The following is a 20,448-nucleotide window of genomic DNA, read 5'->3' as shown; positions in this document are numbered from 1 at the left end:
CTTGGACAACTTTGCTGTGCTTGCTTCTAGTTCGGCCCCAGCCCACCATAGATAACCTTGCTCTTCCCTTTAGTTTCTGAGATGCCGAGAACTCGGGAATTTAGAACACAAGTCTGGGGGCGTATACTGTGCTGGCACAGTTTCTCCTTGCAAGACAGAGTGGAAAAGCATTTTGCTGAGATGCAGAAGACAGGAAATGCGGAATACGGAGATACGGAGCTGTCCGAAATTAAGTGCCGCTGCCAGGCGTCTTTCGGCAGAAAGAGAGCTCCGGAGCGCACAGTGACGGGCACAGTGCTCTCTGCGCGAATAGCCGCTTGATCGCATCCGAGAGACGGAGAGCGCAGTACCTTCTAGGATGCGAAGAGTGAAGCCACACAACTCCCGGACTGTGTCAGCAGCTTTCTAACTGCTAGAAGTTCATGGCTTACCGCCCACCTGCCCCTTAAATTGGCATTAGCATTCGAATGGAAGGTATTCTTGGACAACTTTGCTGTGCTTGCTTCTAGTTCTGCCCCAGCGCACCATAGATAACTTTTCTCTTCCCTTTAGTTTTTGAGATGCCGAGAACTCGGGAATTTGGAACACAAGTCCGGGGACGTATACAGTGCTGGCAGAGTTTCTCCTTGCTAGACAGAGTGGAAAAGCATTTTGCTGAGATGCACAAGGCAAGAAATGAAGAATACGGAGATATGGAGCTGTCCGAAGTTAAGTGCCGCTGCCAGGCGTCTTTCGGCAGCAAGAGAGCTCCGGAGCGCACAGTGACCGGCACAGTGCTCTCTGCACGAATAGCCGCTTGATCGCATCCGAGAGACGGAGAGCGCGGTACCTTCTAGGATGCGATGAGTGAAGCCGCACAACACCCGGACTGTGTCCGCAGCTTTCTAACTGCTAGAAGTTCATGGCTTACCACTCACCTGCCCCTTAAATTCGCATTAGTATTCGAATGGAAGGTATTCTTGGACAACTTTGCTGTGCTTGCTTCTAGTTCTGCCCCAGCCCACCATAGATAACCTTGCTCTTCCCTTTAGTTTCTGAGATGCCGAGAACTCGGGAATTTAGAACACAAGTCCGGGGGCGTATACTGTGCTGGCACAGTTTCTCCTTGCAAGACAGAGTGGAAAAGCATTTTGCTGAGATGCAGAAGGCAAGAAATGAAGAATACGGAGATACGGAGCTGTCCGAAAATAAGTGCCGCTGCCAGGCGTCTTTCGGCAGAAAGAGAGCTCCGGAGCGCACAGTGACCGGCACAGGGCTCTCTGCGCGAATAGCCGCTTGATCGCATCCGAGAGACGGAGAGCGCGGTACCTTCTAGGATGCGAAGAGTGAAGCCGCACAACACCCGGACTGTGTCAGCAGCTTTCTAACTGCTAGAAGTTCATGGCTTACCGCTCACCTGCCCCTTAAATTCTCATTAGCATTCGAATGGAAGGTATTCTTGGACAACTTTGCTGTGCTTGCTTCTAGTTCTGCCCCAGCGCACCATAGATAACTTTTCTCTTCCCTTTAGTTTTTGAGATGCCGAGAACTCGGGAATTTAGAACACAAGTCCGGGGACGTATACAGTGCTGGCACAGTTTCTCCTTGCTAGACAGAGTGGAAAAGCATTTTGCTGAGATGCACAAGGCAAGAAATGAAGAATACGGAGATATGGAGCTGTCCGAAGTTAAGTGCCGCTGCCAGGCGTCTTTCGGCAGAAAGAGAGCTCCGGAGCGCACAGTGACCGGCACAGGGCTCTCTGCGCGAATAGCCGCTTGATCGCATCCGAGAGACGGAGAGCGCGGTACCTTCTAGGATGCGAAGAGTGAAGCCGCACAACACCCGGACTGTGTCAGCAGCTTTCTAACTGCTAGAAGTTCATGGATTACCGCTCACCTGCCCCTTAAATTCGCATTAGCATTCGAATGGAAGGTATTCTTGGACAACTTTGCTGTGCTTGCTTCTAGTTCTGCCCCAGCCCACCATAGATAACTTTTCTCTTCCCTTTAGTTTTTGAGATGCCGAGAACTCGGGAATTTAGAACACAAGTCCGGGGACGTATACAGTGCTGGCAGAGTTTCTCCTTGCTAGACAGAGTGGAAAAGCATTTTGCTGAGATGCAGAAGGCAAGAAATGAAGAATACGGAGATATGGAGCTGTCCGAAGTTAAGTGCCGCTGCCAGGCGTCTTTCGGCAGAAAGAGAGCTCCGGAGCGCACAGTGACCGGCACAGTGCTCTCTGCACGAATAGCCGCTTGATTGCATCCGAGAGACGGAGAGCGCGGTACCTTCTAGGATGCGATGAGTGAAGCCGCACAACACCCGGACTGTGTCCGCAGCTTTCTAACTGCTAGAAGTTCATGGCTTACCACTCACCTGCCCCTTAAATTGGCATTAGCATTCGAATGGAAGGTATTCTTGGACAACTTTGCTGTGCTTGCTTCTAGTTCTGCCCCAGCCCACCATAGATAACCTTGGTCTTCCCTTTAGTTTCTGAGATGCCGAGAACTCGGGAATTTAGAACACAAGTCCGGGGGCGTATACTGTGCTGGCACAGTTTCTCCTTGCAAGACAGAGTGGAAAAACATTTTGCTGAGATGCACAAGGCAAGAAATGAAGAATACGGAGATACGGAGCTGTCCGAAATTTAGTGCCGCTGCCAGGCGTCTTTCGGCAGAAAGGGAGCTCCGGAGCGCACAGTGACCGGCACAGTGCTCTCTGCGTGAATAGCCGCTTGATCGCATCCGAGAGACGGAGAGCGCGCGCGGTACCTTCTAGGATGCGAAGAGTGAATCCACACAACTCCCGGACTGTGTCCGCAGCTTTCTAACTGCTTGAAGTTCGTGGCTTACCGCTCACCTGCCCCTTAAATACTCATTAGCATTCGAATGGAAGGTAGTCTTGGACAACTTTGCTGTGCTTGCTTCTAGTTCTGCCCCAGCCCACCATAGATAACCTTGCTCTTCCCTTTAGTTTCTGAGATGCCGAGAACTCGGGAATTTAGAACACAAGTCCGGGGGCGTATACTGTGCTGGCACAATTTCTCCTTGCAAGACAGAGTGGAAAAGCATTTTGCTGAGATGCAGAAGGCAAGAAATGAAGAATACGGAGATACGGAGCTGTCCGAAAATAAGTGCCGCTGCCAGGCGTCTTTCGGCAGAAAGAGAGCTCCGGAGCGCACAGTGACCGGCACAGCGCTCTCTGCGCCAATAGCCGCTTGATCGCATCCGAGAGACGGAGAGCGCGGTACCTTCTAGGATGCGAAGAGTGAAGCCGCACAACACCCGGACTGTGTCAGCAGCTTTCTAACTGCTAGAAGTTCATGGCTTACCGCTCACCTGCCCCTTAAATTTGCATTAGCATTCGAATGGATGGTATTCTTGGACAACTTTGCTGTGCTTGCTTCTAGTTCTGCCCCAGCGCACCATAGATAACTTTTCTCTTCCCTTTAGTTTTTGAGATGCCGAGAACTCGGGAATTTAGAACACAAGTCCGGGGACGTATACAGTGCTGGCAGAGTTTCTCCTTGCTAGACAGAGTGGAAAAGCATTTTGCTGAGATGCACAAGGCAAGAAATGAAGAATACGGAGATATGGAGCTGTCCGAAGTTAAGTGCCGCTGCCAGGCGTCTTTCGGCAGAAAGAGAGCTCCGGAGCGCACAGTGACCGGCACAGTGCTCTCTGCACGAATAGCCGCTTGATCGCATCCGAGAGACGGAGAGCGCGGTACCTTCTAGGATGCGATGAGTGAAGCCGCACAACACCCGGACTGTGTCCGCAGCTTTCTAACTGCTAGAAGTTCATGGCTTACCACTCACCTGCCCCTTAAATTCGCATTAGCATTCGAATGGAAGGTATTCTTGGACAACTTTGCTGTGCTTGCTTCTAGTTCTGCCCCAGCCCACCATAGATAACCTTGCTCTTCCCTTTAGTTTCTGAGATGCCGAGAACTCGGGAATTTAGAACACAAGTCTGGGGGCGTATACTGTGCTGGCACAGTTTCTCCTTGCAAGACAGAGTGGAAAAGCATTTTGCTGAGATGCACAAGGCAAGAAATGAAGAATACGGAGATATGGAGCTCTCCGAAGTTAAGTGCCGCTGCCAGGCGTCTTTCGGCAGAAAGAGAGCTCCGGAGCGCACAGTGACCGGCACAGTGCTCTCTGCACGAATAGCCGCTTGATCGCATCCGAGAGACGGAGAGCGCGGTACCTTCTAGGATGCGAAGAGTGAAGCCGCACAACACCCGGACTGTGTCCGCAGCTTTCTAACTGCTAGAAGTTCATGGCTTACCACTCACCTGCCCCTTAAATTGGCATTAGCATTCGAATGGAAGGTATTCTTGGACAACTTTGCTGTGCTTGCTTCTAGTTCTGCCCCAGCCCACCATAGATAACCTTGGTCTTCCCTTTAGTTTCTGAGATGCCGAGAACTCGGGAATTTAGAACACAAGTCCGGGGGCGTATACTGTGCTGGCACAGTTTCTCCTTGCAAGACAGAGTGGAAAAACATTTTGCTGAGATGCACAAGGCAAGAAATGAAGAATACGGAGATACGGAGCTGTCCGAAATTTAGTGCCGCTGCCAGGCGTCTTTCGGCAGAAAGGGAGCTCCGGAGCGCACAGTGACCGGCACAGTGCTCTCTGCGCGAATAGCCGCTTGATCGCATCCGAGAGACGGAGAGCGCGCGCGGTACCTTCTAGGATGCGAAGAGTGAAGCCACACAACTCCCGGACTGTGTCCGCAGCTTTCTAACTGCTTGAAGTTCGTGGCTTACCGCTCACCTGCCCCTTAAATACTCATTAGCATTCGAATGGAAGGTAGTCTTGGACAACTTTGCTGTGCTTGCTTCTAGTTCTGCCCCAGCCCACCATAGATAATCTTGCTCTTCCCTTTAGTTTCTGAGATGCCGAGAACTCGGGAATTTAGAACACAAGTCCGGGGGCGTATACTGTGCTGGCACAGTTTCTCCTTGCAAGACAGAGTGGAAAAGCATTTTGCTGAGATGCAGAAGGCAAGAAATGAAGAATACGGAGATACGGAGCTGTCCGAAAATAAGTGCCGCTGCCAGGCGTCTTTCGGCAGAAAGAGAGCTCCGGAGCGCACAGTGACCGGCACAGCGCTCTCTGCGCCAATAGCCGCTTGATCGCATCCGAGAGACGGAGAGCGCGGTACCTTCTAGGATGCGAAGAGTGAAGCCGCACAACACCCGGACTGTGTCAGCAGCTTTCTAACTGCTAGAAGTTCATGGCTTACCGCTCACCTGCCCCTTAAATTCGCATTAGCATTCGAATGGATGGTATTCTTGGACAACTTTGCTGTGCTTGCTTCTAGTTCTGCCCCAGCGCACCATAGATAACTTTTCTCTTCCCTTTAGTTTTTGAGATGCCGAGAACTCGGGAATTTAGAACACAAGTCCGGGGACGTATACTGTGCTGGCAGAGTTTCTCCTTGCTAGACAGAGTGGAAAAGCATTTTGCTGAGATGCACAAGGCAAGAAATGAAGAATACGGAGATATGGAGCTGTCCGAAGTTAAGTGCCGCTGCCAGGCGTCTTTCGGCAGAAAGAGAGCTCCGGAGCGCACAGTGACCGGCACAGTGCTCTCTGCACGAATAGCCGCTTGATCGCATCCGAGAGACGGAGAGCGCGGTACCTTCTAGGATGCGATGAGTGAAGCCGCACAACACCCGGACTGTGTCCGCAGCTTTCTAACTGCTAGAAGTTCATGGCTTACCACTCACCTGCCCCTTAAATTCGCATTAGCATTCGAATGGAAGGTATTCTTGGACAACTTTGCTGTGCTTGCTTCTAGTTCTGCCCCAGCCCACCATAGATAACCTTGGTCTTCCCTTTAGTTTCTGAGATGCCGAGAACTCGGGAATTTAGAACACAAGTCCGGGGGCGTATACTGTGCTGGCACAGTTTCTCCTTGCAAGACAGAGTGGAAAAGCATTTTGCTGAGATGCACAAGGCAAGAAATGAAGAATACGGAGATACGGAGCTGTCCGAAATTTAGTGCCGCTGCCAGGCGTCTATCGGCAGAAAGAGAGCTCCGGAGCGCACAGTGACCGGCACAGTGCTCTCTGCGCGAATAGCCGCTTGATCACATCCGAGAGACGGAGAGCGCGGTACCTTCTAGGATGCGAAGAGTGAAGCCGCACAACACCCGGACTGTGTCCGCAGCTTTCTAACTGCTTGAAGTTCATGACTTACCACTCACCTGCCCCTTAAATTGGCATTAGCATTCGAATGGAAGGTATTCTTGGACAACTTTGCTGTGCTTGCTTCTAGTTCTGCCCCAGCCCACCATAGATAACCTTGCTCTTCCCTTTAGTTTCTGAGATGCCGAGAACTCGGGAATTTAGAACACAAGTCCGGGGACGTATACTATGCTGGCACAGTTTCTCCTTGCTAGACAGAGTGGAAAAGCATTTTGCTGAGATGCAGAAGGCAAGAAATGAAGAATACGGAGATACGGAGCTGTCCGAAAATAAGTGCCGCTGCCAGGCGTCTTTCGGCAGAAAGAGAGCTCCGGAGCGCACAGTGACCGGCACAGTGCTCTCTGCGCGAATAGCCGCTTGATCGCATCCGAGAGACGGAGAGCGCGGTACCTTCTAGGCTGCGAAGAGTGAAGCCGCACAACACCCGGACTGTGTCAGTAGCTTTCTAACTGCTGGAAGTTCATGGCTTACCGCCCACCTGCCCCTTAAATTGGCATTAGCATTCGAATGGAAGGTATTCTTGGACAACTTTGCTGTGCTTGCTTCTAGTTCTGCCCCAGCGCACCATAGATAACTTTTCTCTTCCCTTTAGTTTTTGAGATGCCGAGAACTCGGGAATTTAGAACCCAAGTCCGGGGACGTATACAGTGCTGGCAGAGTTTCTCCTTGCTAGACAGAGTGGAAAAGCATTTTGCTGAGATGCACAAGGCAAGAAATGAAGAATACGGAGATATGGAGCTGTCCGAAGTTAAGTGCCGCAGCCAGGCGTCTTTCGGCAGAAAGAGAGCTCCGGAGCGCACAGTGACCGGCACAGTGCTCTCTGCACGAATAGCCGCTTGATCGCATCCGAGAGACGGAGAGCGCGGTACCTTCTAGGATGCGATGAGTGAAGCCGCACAACACCCGGACTGTGTCCGCAGCTTTCTAACTGCTAGAAGTTCATGGCTTACCACTCGCCTGCCCCTTAAATTGGCATTAGCATTCGAATGGAAGGTATTCTTGGACAACTTTGCTGTGCTTGCTTCTAGTTCTGCCCCAGCCCACCATAGATAACCTTGGTCTTCCCTTTAGTTTCTGAGATGCCGAGAACTCGGGAATTTAGAACACAAGTCCGGGGACGTATACTATGCTGGCACAGTTTCTCCTTGCTAGACAGAGTGGAAAAGCATTTTGCTGAGATGCAGAAGGCAAGAAATGAAGAATACGGAGATACGGAGCTGTCCGAAAATAAGTGCCGCTGCCAGGCGTCTTTCGGCAGAAAGAGAGCTCCGGAGCGCACAGTGACCGGCACAGTGCTCTCTGCGCGAATAGCCGCTTGATCGCATCCGAGAGACGGAGAGCGCGGTACCTTCTAGGCTGCGAAGAGTGAAGCCGCACAACACCCGGACTGTGTCAGTAGCTTTCTATCTGCTGGAAGTTCATGGCTTACCGCCCACCTGCCCCTTAAATTGGCATTAGCATTCGAATGGAAGGTATTCTTGGACAACTTTGCTGTGCTTGCTTCTAGTTCTGCCCCAGCGCACCATAGATAACTTTTCTCTTCCCTTTAGTTTTTGAGATGCCGAGAACTCGGGAATTTAGAACACAAGTCCGGGGACGTATACAGTGCTGGCAGAGTTTCTCCTTGCTAGACAGAGTGGAAAAGCATTTTGCTGAGATGCACAAGGCAAGAAATGAAGAATACGGAGATATGGAGCTGTCCGAAGTTAAGTGCCGCAGCCAGGCGTCTTTCGGCAGAAAGAGAGCTCCGGAGCGCACAGTGACCGGCACAGTGCTCTCTGCACGAATAGCCGCTTGATCGCATCCGAGAGACGGAGAGCGCGGTACCTTCTAGGATGCGATGAGTGAAGCCGCACAACACCCGGACTGTGTCCGCAGCTTTCTAACTGCTAGAAGTTCATGGCTTACCACTCGCCTGCCCCTTAAATTGGCATTAGCATTCGAATGGAAGGTATTCTTGGACAACTTTGCTGTGCTTGCTTCTAGTTCTGCCCCAGCCCACCATAGATAACCTTGGTCTTCCCTTTAGTTTCTGAGATGCCGAGAACTCGGGAATTTAGAACACAAGTCCGGGGGCGTATACTGTGCTGGCACAGTTTCTCCTTGCAAGACAGAGTGGAAAAGCATTTTGCTGAGATGCAGAAGGCAAGAAATGAAGAATACGGAGATACGGAGCTGTCCGAAATTAAGTGCCGCTGCCAGGCGTCTTTCGGCAGAAAGAGAGCTCCGGAGCGCACAGTGACCGGCACAGTGCTCTCTGCACGAATATCCGCTTGATCGCATCCGAGAGACGGAGAGCGCGGTACCTTCTAGGATGCAATGAGTGAAGCCGCACAACACCCGGACTGTGTCCGCAGCTTTCTAACTGCTAGATGTTCATGGCTTACCACTCACCTGCCCCTTAAATTCGCATTAGCATTTGAACGGAAGGTATTCTTGGACAACTTTGCTGTGCTTGCTTCTAGTTCTGCCCCAGCCCACCATAGATAACCTTGCTCTTCCCTTTAGTTTCTGAGATGCCGAGAACTCGGGAATTTAGAACACAAGTCTGGGGGCGTATACTGTGCTGGCACAGTTTCTCCTTGCAAGACAGAGTGGAAAAGCATTTTGCTGAGATGCAGAAGACAAGAAATGCGGAATACGGAGATACGGAGCTGTCCGAAATTAAGTGCCGCTGCCAGGCGTCTTTCGGCAGAAAGAGAGCTCCGGAGCGCACAGTGACGGGCACAGTGCTCGCTGCGCGAATAGCCGCTTGATCGCATCCGAGAGACGGAGAGCACGGTACCTTCTAGGATGCGAAGAGTGAAGCCACACAACACCCGGACTGTGTCCGCAGCTTTCTAACTGCTTGAAGTTCGTGGCTTACCGCTCACCTGCTCCTTAAATTCTCATTAGCATTCGAATGGAAGGTAGTCTTGGACAACTTTGCTGTGCTTGCTTCTAGTTCTGCCCCAGCCCACCATAGATAACCTTGCTCTTCCCTTTAGTCTCTGAGATGCCGAGAACTCGGGAATTTAGAACACAAGTCCGGGGGCGTATACTGTGCTGGCACAGTTTCTCCTTGCAAGACAGAGTGGAAAAGCATTTTGCTGAGATGCAGAAGGCAAGAAATGAAGAATACGGAGATACGGAGCTGTCCGAAAATAAGTGCCGCTGCCAGGCGTCTTTCGGCAGAAAGAGAGCTCCGGAGCGCACAGTGACCGGCACAGCGCTCTCTGCGCGAATAGCCGCTTGATCGCATCCGAGAGACGGAGAGCGCGGTACCTTCTAGGATGCGAAGAGTGAAGCCGCACAACACCCGGACTGTGTCAGCAGCTTTCTAACTGCTAGAAGTTCATGGCTTACCGCTCACCTGCCCCTTAAATTCGCATTAGCATTCGAATGGAAGGTATTCTTGGACAACTTTGCTGTGCTTGCTTCTAGTTCTGCCCCAGCGCACCATAGATACCTTTTCTCTTCCCTTTAGTTTTTGAGATGCCGAGAACTCGGGAATTTAGAACACAAGTCCGGGGACGTATACAGTGCTGGCAGAGTTTCTCCTTGCTAGACAGAGTGGAAAAGCATTTTGCTGAGATGCAGAAGGCAAGAAATGAAGAATACGGAGATATGGAGCTGTCCGAAGTTAAGTGCCGCTGCCAGGCGTCTTTCGGCAGAAAGAGAGCTCCGGAGCGCACAGTGACCGGCACAGTGCTCTCTGCACGAATAGCCGCTTGATCGCATCCGTGAGACGGAGAGCGCGGTACCTTCTAGGATGCGATGAGTGAAGCCGCACAACACCCGGACTGTGTCCGCAGCTTTCTAACTGCTAGAAGTTCATGGCTTACCACTCACCTGCCCCTTAAATTGGCATTAGCATTCGAATGGAAGGTATTCTTGGACAACTTTGCTGTGCTTGCTTCTAGTTCTGCCCCAGCCCACCATAGATAACCTTGCTCTTCCCTTTAGTTTCTGAGATGCCGAGAACTCGGGAATTTAGAACACAAGTCCGGGGGCGTATACTGTGCTGGCACAGTTTCTCCTTGCAAGACAGAGTGGAAAAGCATTTTGCTGAGATGCACAAGGCAACAAATGAAGAATACGGAGATACGGAGCTGTCCGAAATTTAGTGCCGCTGCCAGGCGTCTTTCGGCAGAAAGAGAGCTCCGGAGCGCACAGTGACCGGCACAGTGCTCTCTGCGCGAATAGCCGCTTGATCGCATCCGAGAGACGGAGAGCGCGGTACCTTCTAGGATGCGATGAGTGAAGCCGCACAACACCCGGACTGTGTCCGCAGCTTTCTAACTGCTTGAAGTTCATGTCTTACCACTCACCTGCCCCTTCAATTGGCATTAGCATTCGAATGGAAGGTATTCTTGGACAACTTTGCTGTGCTTGCTTCTAGTTCTGCCCCAGCCCACCATAGATAACCTTGCTCTTCCCTTTAGTTTCTGAGACGCCGAGAACTCGGGAATTTAGAACACAAGTCCGGGGACGTATACAGTGCTGGCAGAGTTTCTCCTTGCTAGACAGAGTGGAAAAGCATTTTGCTGAGATGCAGAAGGCAAGAAATGAAGAATACGGAGATACGGAGCTGTCCGAAAATAAGTGCCGCTGCCAGGCGTCTTTCGGCAGAAAGAGAGCTCCGGAGCGCACAGTGACCGGCACAGCGCTCTCTGCACGAATAGCCGCTTGATCGCATCCGAGAGACGGAGAGCGCGGTAACTTCTAGGCTGCGAAGAGTGAAGCCGCACAACACCTGGACTGTGTCAGCAGCTTTCTAACTGCTAGAAGTTCATGGCTTACCGCCCACCTGCCCCTTAAATTGGCATTAGCATTCGAATGGAAGGTATTCTTGGACAACTTTGCTGTGCTTGCTTCTAGTTCTGCCCCAGCGCACCATAGATAACTTTTCTCTTCCCTTTAGTTTTTGAGATGCCGAGAACTCGGGAATTTAGAACACAAGTCCGGGGACGTATACAGTGCTGGCAGAGTTTCTCCTTGCTAGACAGAGTGGAAAAGCATTTTGCTGAGATGCACAAGGCAAGAAATGAAGAATACGGAGATATGGAGCTGTCCGAAATTAAGTGCCGCTGCCAGGCGTCTTTCGGCAGAAAGAGAGCTCCGGAGCGCACAGTGACCGGCACAGTGCTCTCTGCACGAATAGCCGCTTGATCGCATCCGAGAGACGGAGAGCGCGGTACCTTCTAGGATGCGATGAGTGAAGCCGCACAACACCCGGACTGTGTCCGCAGCTTTCTAACTGCTAGAAGTTCATGGCTTACCACTCACCTGCCCCTTAAATTGGCATTAGCATTCGAATGGAAGGTATTCTTGGACAACTTTGCTGTGCTTGCTTCTAGTTCTGCCCCAGCCCACCATAGATAACCTTGCTCTTCCCTTTAGTTTCTGAGATGCCGAGAACTCGGGAATTTAGAACACAAGTCCGGGGGCGTATACTGTGCTGGCACAGTTTCTCCTTGCTAGACAGAGTGGAAAAGCATTTTGCTGAGATGCAGAAGGCAAGAAATGAAGAATACGGAGATACGGAGCTGTCCGAAAATAAGTGCCGCTGCCAGGCGTCTTTCGGCAGAAAGAGAGCTCCGGAGCGCACAGTGACCGGCTCAGCGCTCTCTGCGCGAATAGCCGCTTGATCGCATCCGAGAGACGGAGAGCGCGGTACCTTCTAGGATGCGAAGAGTGAAGCCGCACAACACCCGGACTGTGTCAGCAGCTTTCTAACTGCTAGAAGTTCATGGCTTACCGCTCACCTGCCCCTTAAATTCGCATTAGCATTCGAATGGAAGGTATTCTTGGACAACTTTGCTGTGCTTGCTTCTAGTTCTGCCCCAGCGCACCATAGATAACTTTTCTCTTCCCTTTAGTTTTTTAGATGCCGAGAACTCGGGAATTTAGAACACAAGTCCGGGGGCGTATACTGTGCTGGCACAGTTTCTCCTTGCAAGACAGAGTGGAAAAGCATTTTGCTGAGATGCACAAGGCAAGAAATGAAGAATACGGAGATACGGAGCTGTCCGAAATTTAGTGCCGCTGCCAGGCGTCTTTCGGCAGAAAGAGAGCTCCGGAGCGCACAGTGACCGGCACAGCGCTCTCTGCGCGAATAGCCGCTTGATCGCATCCGAGAGACGGAGAGCGCGGTACCTTCTAGGATGCGAAGAGTGAAGCCGCACAACACCCGGACTGTGTCCGCAGCTTTCTAACTGCTTGAAGTTCATGGCTTACCACTCACCTGCCCCTTAAATTCGCATTAGCATTCGAATGGAAGGTATTCTTGGACAACTTTGCTGTGCTTGCTTCTAGTTCTGCCCCAGCCCACCATAGATAACCTTGCTCTTCCCTTTAGTTTCTGAGATGCCGAGAACTCGGGAATTTAGAACACAAGTCCGGGGGCGTATACTATGCTGGCACAGTTTCTCCTTGCTAGACAGAGTGGAAAAGCATTTTGCTGAGATGCAGAAGGCCAGAAATGAAGAATACGGAGATACGGAGCTGTCCGAAAATAAGTGCCGCTGCCAGGCGTCTTTCGGCAGAAAGAGAGCTCCGGAGCGCACAGTGACCGGCACAGCGCTCTCTGCGCGAATAGCCGCTTGATCGCATCCGAGAGACGGAGAGCGCGGTACCTTCTAGGATGCGAAGAGTGAAGCCGCACAACACCCGGACTGTGTCAGCAGCTTTCTAACTGCTAGAAGTTCATGGCTTACCGCTCACCTGCCCCTTAAATTCGCATTAGCATTCGAATGGAAGGTATTCTTGGACAACTTTGCTGTGCTTGCTTCTAGTTCTGCCCCAGCGCACCATAGATAACTTTTCTCTTCCCTTTAGTTTTTGAGATGCCGAGAACTCGGGAATTTAGAACACAAGTCCGGGGGCGTATACTATGCTGGCACAGTTTCTCCTTGCTAGACAGAGTGGAAAAGCATTTTGCTGAGATGCACAAGGCAAGAAATGAAGAATACTGAGATACGGCGCTGTCCGAAATTAAGTGCCGCTGCCAGGCGTCTTTCGGCAGAAAGAGAGCTCCGGAGCGCACAGTGACCGGCACAGCGCTCTCTGCGCGAATAGCCGCTTGATCGCATCCGAGAGACGGAGAGCGCGGTAACTTCTAGGCTGCGAAGAGTGAAGCCGCACAACACCCGGACTGTGTCAGCAGCTTTCTAACTGCTAGAAGTTCATGGCTTACCGCTCACCTGCCCCTTAAATTCGCATTAGCATTCGAATGGAAGGTATTCTTGGACAACTTTGCTGTGCTTGCTTCTAGTTCTGCCCCAGCCCACCATAGATAACCTTGGTCTTCCCTTTAGTTTCTGAGATGCCGAGAACTCGGGATTTTAGAACACAAGTCCGGGGGCGTATACTGTGCTGGCACAGTTTCTCCTTGCAAGACAGAGTGGAAAAGCATTTTGCTGAGATGCACAAGGCAAGAAATGAAGAATACGGAGATATGGAGCTGTCCGAAGTTAAGTGCCGCTGCCAGGCGTCTTTCGGCAGAAAGAGAGCTCCGGAGCGCACAGTGACCGGCACAGTGCTCTCTGCACGAATAGCCGCTTGATCGCATCCGAGAGACGGAGAGCGCGGTACCTTCTAGGATGCAATGAGTGAAGCCGCACAACACCCGGACTGTGTCCGCAGCTTTCTAACTGCTAGAAGTTCATGGCTTACCACTCACCTGCCCCTTAAATTGGCATTAGCATTCGAATGGAAGGTATTCTTGGACAACTTTGCTGTGCTTGCTTCTAGTTCTGCCCCAGCCCACCATAGATAACCTTGGTCTTCCCTTTAGTTTCTGAGATGCCGAGAACTCGGGAATTTAGAACACAAGTCCGGGGGCGTATACTGTGCTGGCACAGTTTCTCCTTGCAAGACAGAGTGGAAAAGCATTTTGCTGAGATGCACAAGGCAACAAATGAAGAATACGGAGATACGGAGCTGTCCGAAATTTAGTGCCGCTGCCAGGCGTCTTTCGGCAGAAAGAGAGCTCCGGAGCGCACAGTGACTGGCACAGTGCTCTCTGCGCGAATAGCCGCTTGATCGCATCCGAGAGACGGAGAGCGTGGTACCTTCTAGGATGCAAAGAGTGAGGCCGCACAACACCCGGACTGTGTCTGCAGCTTTCTAACTGCTAGAAGTTCATGGCTTACCACTCACCTGCCCCATAAATTCGCATTAACATTCGAATGGAAGGTATTCTTGGACAACTTTGCTGTGCTTGCTTCTAGTTCTGCCCCAGCCCACCATAGATAACCTTTCTCTTCTGTTTAGTTTCTGAGATGCCGAGAACTCGGGAATTTAGAACACAAGTCCGGGGACGTATACAGTGCTGGCAGAGTTTCTCCTTGCTAGACAGAGTGGAAAAGCATTTTGCTGAGATGCACAAGGCAAGAAATGAAGAATACGGAGATATGGAGCTGTCCGAAGTTAAGTGCCGCTGCCAGGCGTCTTTCGGCAGAAAGAGAGCTCCGGAGCGCACAGTGACCGGCACAGTGCTCTCTGCACGAATAGCCGCTTGATCGCATCCGAGAGACGGAGAGCGCGGTACCTTCTAGGATGCGATGAGTGAAGCCGCACAACACCCGGCTGTGTCCGCAGCTTTCTAACTGCTAGAAGTTCATGGCTTACCACTCACCTGCCCCTTAAATTGGCATTAGCATTCGAATGGAAGGTATTCTTGGACAACTTTGCTGTGCTTGCTTCTAGTTCTGCCCCAGCCCACCATAGATAACCTTGCTCTTCCCTTTAGTTTCTGAGATGCCGAGAACTCGGGAATTTAGAACACAAGTCCGGGGACGTATACTATGCTGGCACAGTTTCCCCTTGCGAGACAGAGTGGAAAAGCATTTTGCTGAGATGCAGAAGACAAGAAATGCAGAATACGGAGATACGGAGCTGTCCGAAATTAAGTGCCGCTGCCAGGCGTCTTTCGGCAGAAAGAGAGCTCCGGAGCGCACAGTGACCGGCACAGCGCTCTCTGCGCGAATAGCCGCTTGATCGCATCCGAGAGACGGAGAGCGTGGTACCTTCTAGGATGCAAAGAGTGAGGCCGCACAACACCCGGACTGTGTCTGCAGCTTTCTAACTGCTAGAAGTTCATGGCTTACTACTCACCTGCCCCATAAATTCGCATTAACATTCGAATGGAAGGTATTCTTGGACAACTTTGCTGTGCTTGCTTCTAGTTCTGCCCCAGCCCACCATAGATAACCTTTCTCTTCTGTTTAGTTTCTGAGATGCCGAGAACTCGGGAATTTAGAACACAAGTCCGGGGGCGTATACTGTGCCGGCACAGTTTCTCCTTGCTAGACAGAGTGGAAAAGCATTTTGCTGAGATGCAGAAGACAAGAAATGCAGAATACGGAGATACGGAGCTGTCCGAAAATAAGTGCCGCTGCCAGGCGTCTTTCGGCAGAAAGAGAGCTCCGGAGCGCACAGTGACCGGCACAGTGCTCACTGCGCGAATAGCCGCTTGATCGCATCCGAGAGACGGAGAGCGCGGTACCTTCTAGGATGCGAAGAGTGAAGCCGCACAACACCCGGACTGTTCAGCAGCTTTCTAACTGCTAGAAGTTCATGGCTTACCACTCGCCTGCCCCTTAAATTCGCATTAGCATTCGAATGGAAGGTATTCTTGGACAACTTTGCTGTGCTTGCTTCTAGTTCTGCCCCAGCGCACCATAGATAACTTTTCTCTTCCCTTTAGTTTTTGAGATGCCGAGAACTCGGGAATTTAGAACACAAGTCCGGGGACGTATACAGTGCTGGCAGAGTTTCTCCTTGCTAGACAGAGTGGAAAAGCATTTTGCTGAGATGCACAAGGCAAGAAATGAAGAATACGGAGATATGGAGCTGTCCGAAGTTAAGTGCCGCTGCCAGGCGTCTTTCGGCAGAAAGAGAGCTCCGGAGCGCACAGTGACCGGCACAGTGCTCTCTGCACGAATAGCCGCTTGATCGCATCCGAGAGACGGAGAGCGCGGTACCTTCTAGGATGCGATGAGTGAAGCCGCACAACACCCGGACTGTGTCCGCAGCTTTCTAACTGTTAGAAGTTCATGGCTTACCACTCACCTGCCCCTTAAATTGGCATTAGCATTCGAATGGAAGGTATTCTTGGACAACTTTGCTGTGCTTGCTTCTAGTTCTGCCCCAGCCCACCATAGATAACCTTGCTCTTCCCTTTAGTTTCTGAGATGCCGAGAACTCGGGAATTTAGAACACAAGTCCGGGGACGTATACTATGCTGGCACAGTTTCCCCTTGCGAGACAGAGTGGAAAAGCATTTTGCTGAGATGCAGAAGACAAGAAATGCAGAATACGGAGATACGGAGCTGTCCGAAATTAAGTGCCGCTGCCAGGCGTCTTTCGGCAGAAAGAGAGCTCCGGAGCGCACAGTGACCGGCACAGCGCTCTCTGCGCGAATAGCCGCTTGATCGCATCCGAGAGACGGAGAGCGCGCGCGGTACCTTCTAGGATGCGAAGAGTGAAGCCGCACAACACCCGGACTGTTCAGCAGCTTTCTAACTGCTAGAAGTTCATGGCTTACCACTCGCCTGCCCCTTAAATTGGCATTAGCATTCGAATGGAAGGTATTCTTGGACAACTTTGCTGTGCTTGCTTCTAGTTCTGCCCCAGCCCACCATAGATAACCTTGCTCTTCCCATTAGTTTCTGAGATGCCGAGAACTCGGGAATTTAGAACACAAGTCCGGGGGCGTATACTGTGCTGGCACAGTTTCTCCTTGCAAGACAGAGTGGAAAAGCATTTTGCTGAGATGCAGAAGACAAGAAATGCGGAATACGGATATACGGAGCTGTCCGAAATTAAGTGCCGCTGCCAGGCGTCTTTCGGCAGAAAGAGAGCTCCGGAGCTCACAGTGACTGGCACAGTGCTCTCTGCGTGAATAGCCGCTTGATCGCATCCGAGAGACGGAGAGCGTGGTACCTTCTAGGATGCAAAGAGTGAGGCCGCACAACACCCGGACTGTGTCTGCAGCTTTCTAACTGCTAGATGTTCATGGCTTACCACTCGCCTGCCCCTTAAATTGGCATTAGCATTCGAATGGAAGGTATTCTTGGACAACTTTGCTGTGCTTGCATCTAGTTCTGCCCCAGCCCACCATAGATAACCTTGCTCTTCCCTTTAGTTTCTGAGATGCCGAGAACTCGGGAATTTAGAACACAAGTCCGGGGGCGTATACTGTGCTGGCACAGTTTCTCCTTGCAAGACAGTGTGGAAAAGCATTTTGCTGAGATGCAGAAGACAAGAAATGCGGAATACGGATATACGGAGCTGTCCGAAATTAAGTGCCGCTGCCAGGCGTCTTTCGGCAGAAAGAGAGCTCCGGAGCTCACAGTGACTGGCACAGTGCTCTCTGCGTGAATAGCCGCTTGATCGCATCTGAGAGACGGAGAGCGTGGTACCTTCTAGGATGCAAAGAGTGAGGCCGCACAACACCCGGACTGTGTCTGCAGCTTTCTAACTGCTAGAAGTTCATGGCTTACCGCTCACCTGCCCCTTAAATTCGCATTAGCATTCGAATGGAAGGTATTCTTGGACAACTTTGCTGTGCTTGCTTCTAGTTCTGCCCCAGCCCACCATAGATAACCTTGCTCTTCCCTTTAGTTTCTGAGATGCCGAGAACTCGGGAATTTAGAACACAAGTCCGGGGACTTATACTATGCTGGCACAGTTTCTCCTTGCTAGACAGAGTGGAAAAGCATTTTGCTGAGATGCAGAAGGCATGAAATGAAGAATACGGAAATACGGAGCTGTCCGAAAATAAGTGCCGCTGCCAGGCGTCTTTCGGCAGAAAGAGAGCTCCGGAGCGCACAGTGACCGGCACAGCGCTCTCTGCGCGAATAGCCGCTTGATCGCATCCGAGAGACGGAGAGCGCGGTACCTTCTAGGATGCGAAGAGTGAAGCCGCACAACACCCGGACTGTGTCAGCAGCTTTCTAACTGCTAGAAGTTCATGGCTTACCGCTCACCTGCCCCTTAAATTCGCATTAGCATTCGAATGGAAGGTATTCTTGGACAACTTTGCTGTGCTTGCTTCTAGTTCTGCCCCAGCGCACCATAGATAACTTTTCTCTTCCCTTTAGTTTTTGAGATGCCGAGAACTCGGGAATTTAGAACACAAGTCCGGGGACGTATACAGTGCTGGCAGAGTTTCTCCTTGCTAGACAGAGTGGAAAAGCATTTTGCTGAGATGCACAAGGCAAGAAATGAAGAATACGGAGATATGGAGCTGTCCGAAGTTAAGTGCCGCTGCCAGGCGTCTTTCGGCAGAAAGAGAGCTCCGGAGCGCACAGTGACCGGCACAGTGCTCTCTGCTCGAATAGCCGCTTGATCGCATCCGAGAGACGGAGAGCGCGGTACCTTCTAGGATGCGATGAGTGAAGCCGCACAACACCCGGACTGTGTCCGCAGCTTTCTAACTGTTAGAAGTTCATGGCTTACCACTCACCTGCCCCTTAAATTGGCATTAGCATTCGAATGGAAGGTATTCTTGGACAACTTTGCTGTGCTTGCTTCTAGTTCTGCCCCAGCCCACCATAGATAACCTTGGTCTTCCCTTTAGTTTCTGAGATGCCGAGAACTCGGGAATTTAGAACACAAGTCCGGGGACGTATACTATGCTGGCACAGTTTCTCCTTGCTAGACAGAGTGGAAAAGCATTTTGCTGAGATGCAGAAGGCAAGAAATGAAGAATACGGAAATACGGAGCCGTCCGAAAATAAGTGCCGCTGCCAGGCGTCTTTCGGCAGAAAGAGAGCTCCGGAGCGCACAGTGACCGGCACAGCGCTCTCTGCGCGAATAGCCGCTTGATCGCATCCGAGAGACGGAGAGCGCGGTACCTTCTAGGATGCGAAGAGTGAAGCCGCACAACACCCGGACTGTGTCAGCAGCTTTCTAACTGCTAGATGTTCATGGCTTACCACTCGCCTGCCCCTTAAATTGGCATTAGCATTCGAATGGAAGGTATTCTTGGACAACTTTGCTGTGCTTGCATCTAGTTCTGCCCCAGCCCACCATAGATAACCTTGCTCTTCCCTTTAGTTTCTGAGATGCCGAGAACTCGGGAATTTAGAACACAAGTCCGGGGACGTATACTATGCTGGCACAGTTTCTCCTTGCTAGACAGAGTGGAAAAGCATTTTGCTGAGATGCAGAAGGCAAGAAATGCAGAATACGGAGATACGGAGCTGTCCGAAAATAAATGCCGCTGCCAGGCGTCTTTCGGCAGAAAGAGAGCTCCGGAGCGCACAGTGACCGGCACAGCGCTCTCTGCGCGAATAGCCGCTTGATCGCATCCGAGAGACGGAGAGCGCGGTACCTTCTAGGATGCGAAGAGTGAAGCCGCACAACACCCGGACTGTGTCTGCAGCTTTCTAACTGCTAGATGTTCATGGCTTACCACTCGCCTGCCCCTTAAATTGGCATTAGCATTCGAATGGAAGGTATTCTTGGACAACTTTGCTGTGCTTGCATCTAGTTCTGCCCCAGCCCACCATAGATAACCTTGCTCTTCCCTTTAGTTTCTGAGATGCCGAGAACTCGGGAATTTAGAACACAAGTCCGGGGGCGTATACTGTGCTGGCACAGTTTCTCCTTGCAAGACAGTGTGGAAAAGCATTTTGCTGAGATGCAGAAGACAAGAAATGCGGAATACGGATATACGGAGCTGTCCGAAATTAAGTGCCGCTGCCAGGCGTCTTTCGGCAGAAAGAGAGCTCCGGAGCTCACAGTGACTGGCACAGTGCTCTCTGCGTGAATAGCCGCTTGATCGCATCCGAGAGACGGAGAGCGTGGTACCTTCTAGGATGCAAAGAGTGAGGCCGCACAACACCCGGACTGTGTCTGCAGCTTTCTAACTGCTAGAAGTTCATGGCTTACCGCTCACCTGCCCCTTAAATTGGCATTAGCATTCGAATGGAAGGTATTCTTGGACAACTTTGCTGTGCTTGCTTCTAGTTCTGCCCCAGCCCACCATAGATAACCTTGCTCTTCCCTTTAGTTTCTGAGATGCCGTGAACTCGGGAATTTAGAACACAAGTCCGGGGACGTATACTATGCTGGCACAGTTTCTCCTTGCTAGACAGAGTGGAAAAGCATTTTGCTGAGATGCAGAAGGCAAGAAATGCAGAATACGGAGATACGGAGCTGTCCGAAAATAAGTGCCGCTGCCAGGCGTCTTTCGGCAGAAAGAGAGCTCCGGAGCGCACAGTGACCGGCACAGCGCTCTCTGCGCGAATAGCCGCTTGA

The sequence above is a fragment of the Passer domesticus genome, chromosome W (assembly GCF_036417665.1).
Source record: "Passer domesticus isolate bPasDom1 chromosome W, bPasDom1.hap1, whole genome shotgun sequence".
NCBI classification, from domain to species: domain Eukaryota; kingdom Metazoa; phylum Chordata; class Aves; order Passeriformes; family Passeridae; genus Passer; species Passer domesticus.
This window is presented reverse-complemented; position numbering follows the sequence as displayed.